This window comes from Pongo abelii, chromosome 5 (assembly GCF_028885655.2).
Source record: "Pongo abelii isolate AG06213 chromosome 5, NHGRI_mPonAbe1-v2.0_pri, whole genome shotgun sequence".
Taxonomy (NCBI): domain Eukaryota; kingdom Metazoa; phylum Chordata; class Mammalia; order Primates; family Hominidae; genus Pongo; species Pongo abelii.
This window is the reverse complement of record NC_071990.2, coordinates 33,128,331-33,138,466: the sequence shown is the minus strand read 5'-3', so window position 1 is coordinate 33,138,466 and position 10,136 is coordinate 33,128,331. Positions and strand designations below refer to the sequence as shown.

The 10,136-nt window shown below is 38.4% G+C and overlaps 1 long non-coding RNA gene across 1 annotated transcript; it reads right to left on the bottom strand.

Annotated features, from left to right (window-relative positions):
* Positions 1-522: 522 nt before the first annotated feature.
* Positions 523-10,093, bottom strand: LOC100937832 (uncharacterized). The gene is made up of 2 exons (XR_008526123.2): positions 9,381-10,093; positions 523-4,086 (listed from the first exon to the last, which is right to left on the bottom strand). It is a non-coding gene; the product is annotated as an uncharacterized LOC100937832 (long non-coding RNA).
* Positions 10,094-10,136: the final 43 nt, after the last annotated feature.

Sequence of the window (10,136 nt, the reverse complement as noted above, 5' to 3'; positions counted from 1 at the left end):
CCACCTCCCACCTCGAGCACTCCTCTCGCCTCAGCCTCCCAAGTAGCCGGGACCACAGGCGCTTGCCACCGAACAGGGCTAATTTTTTTTGTTTTTGTAGAGACGGTGTTTTGCCATATTGCCCAGGCTGGTCTCGAACTCCTGGGCTCAAGTGAGCCACCTGCTTCAGCCTCCCAAAGTGCTGGGATTACAGCCACTGTGCCCAGCCTATTATAGCTCTTTATAAAACAAAAAACAACAACAAAAAAACCCGAACATATTGATTCATGACTCCCTACCTTTGCATTGACATGATTCCTTTGCCTGGAATGTCCCCCTTCTTCTACCTGCTTGGGAAATTCCTAGCTATATCTATTAAAATTCTATTCAGATGTCTTTTTCCAGGAAGCTCTTCTTAACCTAACTCATGCCATTAAGAGTTATTCGCTTTATTTTTCTAGGTTATCTTCTATTTGTTTCTATTGTTGTACTCATCATTCTGTAAGGTATTGGGGCTCTGTAGAATTCCTGTTACAAAATTACTTTTTGGTTTGATAATATTTACCTACATTGAGCAATCCCATAAGAAACAGGCCTGTGAAACTCTCTATTGGGTTTCCTAAAACAATATTGTTGAGAGATTATTTAATTACCTAGCTTTCTTTTTATAGGGACTTACCAGAGAAATATATATCTGGTCTTATCACATTAGTTACTCTTCAGATTTGTTTTAGAAAATAGTCACCATTAACACCTTTTAGAATTGGTTGCTGGAAAGTTTCCAATCAAAATCGTGGTCCACCTCTAGCAAGCATGTAAAATTTTATGATCTCCAATTAGTCTCAGTTTAGACTCTAGTGAGGCATTTAGCTTCACAAAAACTGAAGTCAGGGATAGTCAGTTTTCCCATATTAGTAGAGAGCTGGGAAGTGCTGATGTGCACAACCTGCAGCCTGAAATGGTTGCTTTTTCTAAATAACAGTAAAACTGTTGCTCTCTGAGGATGGATAGGTGGATGCTATTTGTTGTTTGCAAAGCTTAGGGAACCCTGTGGTTGAGATTTTTTTCCAATACATGCATTTTTTTTCCTTTGCAAACGGGCTGTTGGATAATCGTTAATTTTCCCAAGAATATAATTATTTCTTTTATTGTTTAAATAGAGTTAACATTTATCTACAGTTTCACTTTCTGCAGTTTCAGTTATCCATGGCTTGAAAATATTAAGATATTTTGAGAGAAAGAGGAAGAAAAAGAGGCGTCAGTCACATAACTTTTATTACAGCACATCGTTATGTTTCTATTTCATTATTAGTTATTGTTAATATCTTACTCTGCCTAACTTATAAATTAAACTTTAACATGCGTATGTATGGGAAAAAAATGTAGTATATATAAGGTTTGGTACTATCTGCAGTTTCAGGCATCCACTGAGGATATCAGAACATATTCTCTGCAGATTTAGGGGCAATTACCTTATGAGATTTTTTTCTTTCTGTGTAAACACATGGCGTCATAGTCCATTTTGTGCTACTATAACAGAATATCACAGACTAATAACAAATAACAGAAATTTATTGGCTTATAGTTCTGCAGGCTGAGAAGTCCAAAATCAAGATGCTGGCATCTGGGAAGGGCTTTTTTGTTGCATCATCACACAGAGGAAGGTGGAAGGGTGAGAGAGAGAGCAAGAAGGGGCTGAACTTACCCTTTTATAACATCACCAATCCCACCCTAATCACCTCTTAAAAATTCCACCTATTAATACTGTTACAATGGCAATTACACTTCAACATGAGTTTTGCAGGGGAGAAACATTCAAATCATAGCACATGGGTTAGGTGAGAAATGAAGAATGAGGTATACAACAGCATCCAGAACCATACCATATAGATTGCAGCTGTTTTGGTATAGAAGCAGCACAAATGTAGAAGCTGCATTTTTTCTTGATAAAAGGGCCCTGGAAAGATGACCAGCTATACAGTTTCCACTAGAGGAAATGCAGATAGGCTTGTATGACTTTAGAGTATGAAATATAAAGATCTGGAGTCTGTTCCATGTTTTTTCAGGACTGGTGTGACTATATTATAGATAACAAAGGAAAGGAGCCTCCTTTGAAAGAAGCATCTAAATTAGGGATGGGATCCTCATTTGGAGGATGTTAGAAACTACGAATCAATGTCTCTCATGTTCAATGGAGCTCCCATTTTTATCGGTTTCATGAGACTATTATTAATTTATTTGAATCCAAGATGAGTCTCAAATATACCCAGAAGAAAAAAAAATTAAAAAATGAAACCAAGACTCCTAATGCTTTGAATGTTCATAACATTTGAGAAAAATTCGAGCCTGGGCTATATAATCAAAGTCTAGGATTTGTGAACCTATAGGGTTCCCTGTCACCTGTTTTCAAGAAAGTGCTGAGAAAAATTCCAATCTACACCTTAAACAATTAGGTTAAATGATTTAAAGAAATTAGCCTTCAGAGGACTGAATTTTTAATGATTTTTCTACTTGGAAAATGTGACTTCTAAATAAAAAAAAAGTGCTTGCTTATTATAAAACCTTGGTTCAAAGGTAAATACTATGTTCTGACAAGTGTAAAATAAGTACAAGCACATGTGAAAATAACTGTTAACTGCAAATGCTTAAGAAGTGTTCTTGTTTTCTAAAATAAACATTTCCTGTTCCTAAAAAGTTTTTGGATCAGAAAATGGAAAAATGTAACTCTAGTTTAATGGAGATATGCAATTTGACTGTAGACCAATAATTAATTGTCATAAAAAGACTTTAAAAATCCTTCTAGATTAATAATGTGTACAGGAGTCTTAGAGGATTACTCAGTAAAATAAATTCAAGGTAACAATATTAATCTAAGTTTCTTTAATATTCTTGATCTGGGTAAACATTTTCATAAGTTAATTTTGTGAATTTTGAGTTTAAAATATGCCCTGCTCTAATTTCACCATGTGTAAAATAAAAAGGCAACTAAAGTATTTTAGTCCATATAAAACCATGTTTCCACTTATAAAAACAGACTTTTTTTGGGACAGTTTAACAGTTACAGAAAAACTGAACAGGAATTACAGAGAGTTCCCATATGTCCCCTTAAGCCCTCTTCCCTTCAGTTTCCACTATTAGTAACATCTTGCATTAGTGTGGTACATTTGTTAAAATTGGTGAGCCAATATTGATATATCATTAAGTCCATAGTTTACATTAGGGTTCACTCTTTGTGCTATTTTATTGGTTGTTATATTTTATTGGTTTTGACAAAGGTATGACATGTATCCACCATTACAGTATCATTCAGAATAGTTTCACTGCCTTAAAAATCCTTTGTGCTCCACCTATTCATCCAACCCTTCCCATGGACCACTGGTAACCACTACCTTTTTACTGTCTCCATGGTTTTGCCTTTTCCAGACTACCATATAGTTGGACTCATACAGTATGTAACCCTTTCAGATTGGCTTTTCCTTAGCAATATGCATTTAAGGTTCCTCCATTATCCGGAGACGGTTTTAGTTGTCACAACTTGGGTAGAGAGATCAGGGGTCAATGCTACTGGCATCTAGTGGGTGGTAGAGACTGAGGTAGCTCATGAGCATCCTATGATGCCCAGGACAGCCCCCTACAATAAAGAATTATTCAGCCCCAAATGCCAACCATGCTTGAGGTTGAGTAACCTTGTGTTAAGCGTGACATGTGGCATGAGAAATGGGGCAGTTTTGGCTTATGTTGTGATATTCTAGATTCAGATATTTCCCTGAGCAGAGAGGCTGAAATGCTGAAAATTTTTCATTTGATGACCTTGATGCTTCCTTTCCTGACCATCGTAAAGAATGAATGGCTCCTTTGCTTTGGCAAGAAATACTGAAGGTGGTGGTTTTTTTCTGTTTGTTTTGAAATGAAGTCTTGCTATGTTGCTCCAGCCAGTCTTGAATTCCTGAACTTCTGGGCTCAAGTGATCCTCCTGACTCTGCCTCCAGAGTAGCTGGGACTACAGGCATATGTTACTGCACCCAGCCTTCAACTTATTTTTTTTATTTCATTCAGGTGACAAACTCATGCTGAAGTTCCCAATTTTTGTCTCAGAGCTAGGATATTCTAAATTTGTAAAAAAAAAAAAAAGTTAAGAAATATTAACTTTCTACAAAACACTCTAAATACTAACAAAGAGCTTGGTGAGTTCTCTCACTTACGTAAGCATATATACATACATATATATAGAGAGAGAGTCTTATTCTGTCACCCAGGCTCCAGCGATCCTCCCTCCTTGGCCTCCCAAAGCACTGGGATTATAGGGATGAGCCACTGCCCCCAGCTCTGTTGTTTATTTTGCATTATTTCAAGGCAGTGGAGGCAAAACGCTCAACATTAATTTCTCACAGATCAACATCACATCTTGGAGTAAAACAAACACATATTGAAGGTATTTTAATGTATGTTTTCTTGAACTTCTTCTGACTAATAGGGGAAATATTTTCATTAATTTTTACCAAAGATTTCTGGATCACGTAAATATATTTTTCTACTTGGGTAACAGTTTATAGTATGGTGTTATTTCTCTGTTCATTTATTTATTTTTATCACATACCTCCTAGAGTAAGATTTAATTTGATGGAAATGTTCTGTGGATTCTGCTGTAATTAATGCATATAATAGCAGTCAGTAATAGAATTTCTGTAAACCTATATTTATTAATTATCTAATACCTTCTCTTCATTTTGCTGTTGATTTCCACTAAGTAGATTAAATTGTGTTCTTAAAAACAGAAGTTCATTTGTGTATGGATACAAAACAAAATGTTCCCAAATGCAATCTTAGATGTGATGCTCTAAACTTTAGAAATCCAGCTTCATTTATTTTGGATTAATTTCTCCCGCTTGGAGGTTGACACACTCTTCTACATCTATCAAATGCATGATTATAAAATTAACCATTTTGTACAACAATGAAATTAAACACACACACACGAACTGTAAACTATACAGCACCATCTCTGTGTCATAGTTTTAAAAGGCACTTCCAGATGACATAAAAAATGAAGAGATATTTATTAAGAACCTATTGATTTTTGATCTCCAATTTTGTGTGTGGGGGGTTGTTTTTCTTTAACCCTAGTTTTATCTAATTTGAGATTCATCAACAAGGTATCTCTAAGTGAAAGAGCAGCAGGTATAATTATTAGTTATTTTATAAGACTTTGTGACTAGTTATTTTATAAGACTAGTTATTTTATAAGACTAGTTATTTTATAAGTCTTTGGTATAGTTCTAAAAACTAAAAGTGAAAGAACCTAATGTATGTATAAAAATAGTTTTGCAAGTCAAGTGGTTTCTAATTCTTTGCTTTCAACAAAATTGAAGAAGAACCTTATACTTGAGTTGTCAGCTGATAGATTATTAAAAATATTATTTAATAATAGCCCATTATGTGAGTTTTGCATACGACTAAGAAGAAATTTTAAAAATTGGGTGAAGTTGCCTCAACAAGTCTTTATTTTCTCATTCATTTATATGATCAAGATTCCTTAGTTCTTTCATGTTAAAATTTTTTAACTGAAATAATATACAGCCCAGATTCATTAACAATAAGTAACATTTGTCAACATGAAATTGGGAAAATAAAGTCCCTATCCATCTCATTAAGAGATGCATTTCCAGTTAAATTTTACCATTACAAACTTATACTTTTATTTACCAAAATGTGTATTACAGATTGAGCAACCCTCATCAGAAAATCTGAAATGCTCCAAAATCTGAAACTTTTTGAGCACCAATATGATGCCACATGTAAGTACTGTACTTAACACAACTTCGTTTCACATACAAAGTCATTTTAAATATTGTATAAAATTACCTTCAGGCTATGTGCATAATGTATATAAGAAACATAAGTGAACTTCATGTTTAGACTTGGGTCCCAGCCCCAAGATATCTCATTATGTATATACAAATATTTTAAAATCCAAGATAATCTGAAATCCAACACACTTTTGATCCCAACCATTTCAAATAAGGCATATCCAATCTGTATTGACATTATTTTGATCTCTAACAGTTGGTAATCCTATCTTAATCCATATAACTTTTTTTTGAGACAGCATCTCACTCTGTCATCCAGGCTAGAGTGCATGCAGTGGCATGATCATGGCTCACTGCAGCCTCGACCTCCTGGGCTCAAGTGATCCTCCTACCTCAGCCTCCCAAGTAGCTGAAACTACAGGCAGGAGCCACCATGTCCAGCAATTTTTTTTTTTTTTTTTTTTTTTTTTTTGTAGAGATGAGGTTTCCCTATGTTGCCTAGGCTGGTCTTGAACTCCTGGGCTCAAGTAATCCTCCTGCTTCAGCCTCACAAAGTGCTGGGATTACAGGTGTGGGACACTGCACCCAGCCCATATAACTTTTTAAATACTTACAACAAGAAATTAAAAATTCAGTGTAAGAACATATTTTGTTGCAAAGAAGTATAATAGGTGGCTCAATAAAAGATTTCCAAGAACAAAGAAAAAAATTACATTAGGATGTAACCAGGGTTGAGAACTCAAAAAAAAAAAAAAAAAAAAGAAAAAGAAAAATTCTACATGGGGGGTAGAATAAAAATATGAATTCAAAGGGGGGGAAAAAAAGAGCAATGTAAAATTTCCAACCATTAAGAAAGAGGTTGTTTGTATATTTTTTAAATTAATGATAATAGGTGTCAAAACATTATGATATTTAGATTGAATTGAACATATGAGCGATTAACAGTTTTATTTTAAAGTGTTAACATGGAGAATATGTTGGAAATTATATATTTTTTTGCAACTATCTGGACACATACTGACAATTTTAGGTCTATCTAAGTCTATGGGAGGAGGCATATGACATTTCACAATCCTTGTAGGAGAGATGTGAAGGGAAGACCCCTGAGCTGTTCTTCCTCCTTGTGTTACCCCAATAGGAAAATGGACTTATAACTGGAGAAGAGAAGCTAGGTGTCAGCAGAGACATGATGGAGTGGACATTTCTTTCAGTCCTTTACCAGGAAGTCCTCTCAAACTGAGGAGGAACATACTAAGGGAGAGACACACTAGTCTTGAAGCCCTGGCATTCCTGAAGACCCACCTCATACCCCAAATTACCAAACCCCAAAGCTCTCTTCAGCTCAGTAGGTTGTCCTTTAATTTTCAGTAACTCTTCCCCACAGCAGAAGAACTAATTTTTCTTTTCCCTCATAATTTGAATCCGTCCCCCTAATTTATTTGAAGATGAAGATATCCTCTTTTACTACCAGTGAAAATACAATGACTTGAGAAAATTATCTGTGTGATGCCAGGGTAGAAGTGGAAGTTGTGGGCCCTCAAATAAACCACTAGTCTTATACTTGAAGCAGGATAAACAATAAATGCCAAACCCAAGGCAGAAACTAGAAACATGGAGGAAAAGAGGCATAAATGCCTCACATTGGACAGTTACATTCTAAGAAATCTTTCTTGCAGCAGTTACTTTCGTACAATGACCAACTTCCTCTGACTTCAAATTTACTCCTTATGTACACTTGGGTTAGATATTCCTTTGACTATCCAACCATACCATTGTATAGTACCATTTACATATGCATACATGCTCACCTAAGGAATTTTTTGTGTGTGTGTGTTTTTTTTTTTTTTTTTTTTTAAATCGAGTCTGGGACCTGGTTTCCTTCCATTGAGTCACTGGTGAAAAATTTAGTAAATCTACGAAGAGAGTTTAGTAAGTGTAAGAAGAGTCTGCTCATTGTGTGTGATATTCCAATAGATTCATGTGTTCTACACACAGGGATCTCTTGGATATAAGAGAGGCATTTCTCAGGTGTCTGGGTGACTTTCTGGTCACTATCCAGGTTCCTGGCTCAGCTTCCCAGGTCTTTGTGAATAAGCAGAGGGGATCCACATCCAGACAAGGCTGCTGGGGCTCTGACCAGAGGGGCTGGACATCCCTGGTAGACCTGACATTGGGCACTGAGACTCCTGGAAAACTTATGCTGTTAATTTTGCAGTTCTCCATCTTGACTGCTTCTCAGACTGACCATCAGTTGGTGGGTTTTCATCAGCCTTCTGCCTCACCTCCTCTGATGCAAGCAGCAGCAGGGACTCACTTGCATGCACTGGTCTTGTAGGCAGTGACTTTTAAGCCACATCCTCTGTCTACCAGGCTAAACTTGCCTGCCTGAGAGGCATACTCCTTCCATCGTCTATCGTACATCTGTGAGCTACCAACTCTGGCCCTAGTGCGACACTGCCAGAATGTTGTGTACCTCATCTATTTTAGAGTGGGAAGCCCATAAGGCAAACTGAAGAGGCCCCGTATCCTCACTCCCTTTCTGCTCAGTTTTTTCATCTATATTATCTCAACTTCACTCTACTAACCAGAGCACCAAGGAAGGGTAGGCTAGCAATTACATCTATGATGACTATAGAGAAGCGGGGAGATGACTTATGATCCTCTTTGTGCTGGATTCTCTACTGAAGGCATCTGACGGCTTCCGATTGCCCTGGTCTGAGAAGAAAGTCCCTCTCCACCTCTTCTTCCTTACTCTACCTCAGGCTGAGGGGCTCAGGCAACTTTTTATGTTGCATATGGCTTAGGTATCTCTGCCTCACTCCAGAAGGGACCAACCAATAGCCACCTACTTCTGAGGTCTAGTGCCCACAGACCTGGTGTTCATAAATTTAAGTTCTGGATTTAGGTCTCCTTTCCTGTAGCCAGGTGATCAGTGACTGGCAAAAATCAAGATCCCAGACTTCCTGAGTAACCTCATCAAGACTGAGGTAACAGCTCACATAGCTAGTGCATAGACAGATGCAAGTTACAAGTCTGAATCCCGTACACATTTGGAGGCTCCTTTTGGGACTGTTGGGATGCATGAAACATGGGATTTCACTCACAGTTGTGCTCACTATGTGTGACATTCCTATAGATTCACGTCCTCTACACACAAGGATTGTTGATCATTCTGAATTGTTGATTCCCATAAAAAATGAATACATGGTCATCATTGTATATGCTGAATTACTGAATATATATTGATGAGTCTCCAACACATCTTTACACGTCTGAGGAGTGAAAGAATTTCCCACAGATTAACTTCTGGTTCCCTACATTTCAAACCTCATTTCCCTTCCACCTCTGGCACTGGGTGTGGTACGGCTCCTTAGTGCTCCATGACAGAAGTGGCACAGGGGTAAAGTCATTTCTGGTGGGGGGAGGGGGATTTGGAGGAAAAAAAAGAAAGAGGATTGCCGGGGAATACACAGGGAGGGTTAAGAGAAATTCTGGAGATAAGGTCCACTCAATGGAGGCACATATAACCAAGCTGAGAAACGACATAGTACCCAACAGAGTTGGGAGATGTGAAACCCAAACATCAATCTCCACCTGGGCATAGAGGAAATACTGAGATTTCCAAGCAGGTTCTAGGTTCAGAGGAGAGAGCCCTTGGTTGGAAGCGCTGGTCTTGCAGGATGGGGTGGGGGCGTTAATGCAAACTTCTGGTCCAGCAGAGGTAGAAACAGACCACATCTAAGTAGCAGCTCAGAGGCAGCGGACTTGAGGGATGAAGATGTGAGGCCCAGAGGGTGGTGCCTGGCAGAGAAAACAGCTGCCAGACACCAAGGCCACCTCGGGTTAAAGGGAACAAGTTATATCCAAAAAAAAAAACCACGGTAAAAATAGGAAGAATAAGGATATCACCTGGAGTGTTCTCCTGAGACACTCCCCAAGAACCTGGATTCTTTAACAATCCCGCTAGAGCAGGGACACTCAGAGTACATACATCTCCCACAAAGTAAAGTGTCTGAAGGCCTGGGCAGACCCTTCTCCTTCCCCTTCTTTCTCCTTCACGGACCGGCCCGGAGGAGGCTCAGGGATGAGAACTACTCTCACTGCTGTCCCCCACCTCACCCCAACGAGAGAGGAATCTTTAGAGGTCTGTAACCCTCCTTCACCACCCCGCCTGAGCGCCTGCTGGAAAACACAATCACCGTCCCAAATCTCACCCTGCAACTGCATCCAAGCGCTTTCTCCCAGTGTTCGGGGAGCCGCCGGAACTCTTCTTCCAGGCAGACGTTCCCGGACTCTGCACAATAGGCACCTACCCTTGGGGTTTTGAGCCGCAGTGTCTGCCTCTGTTCA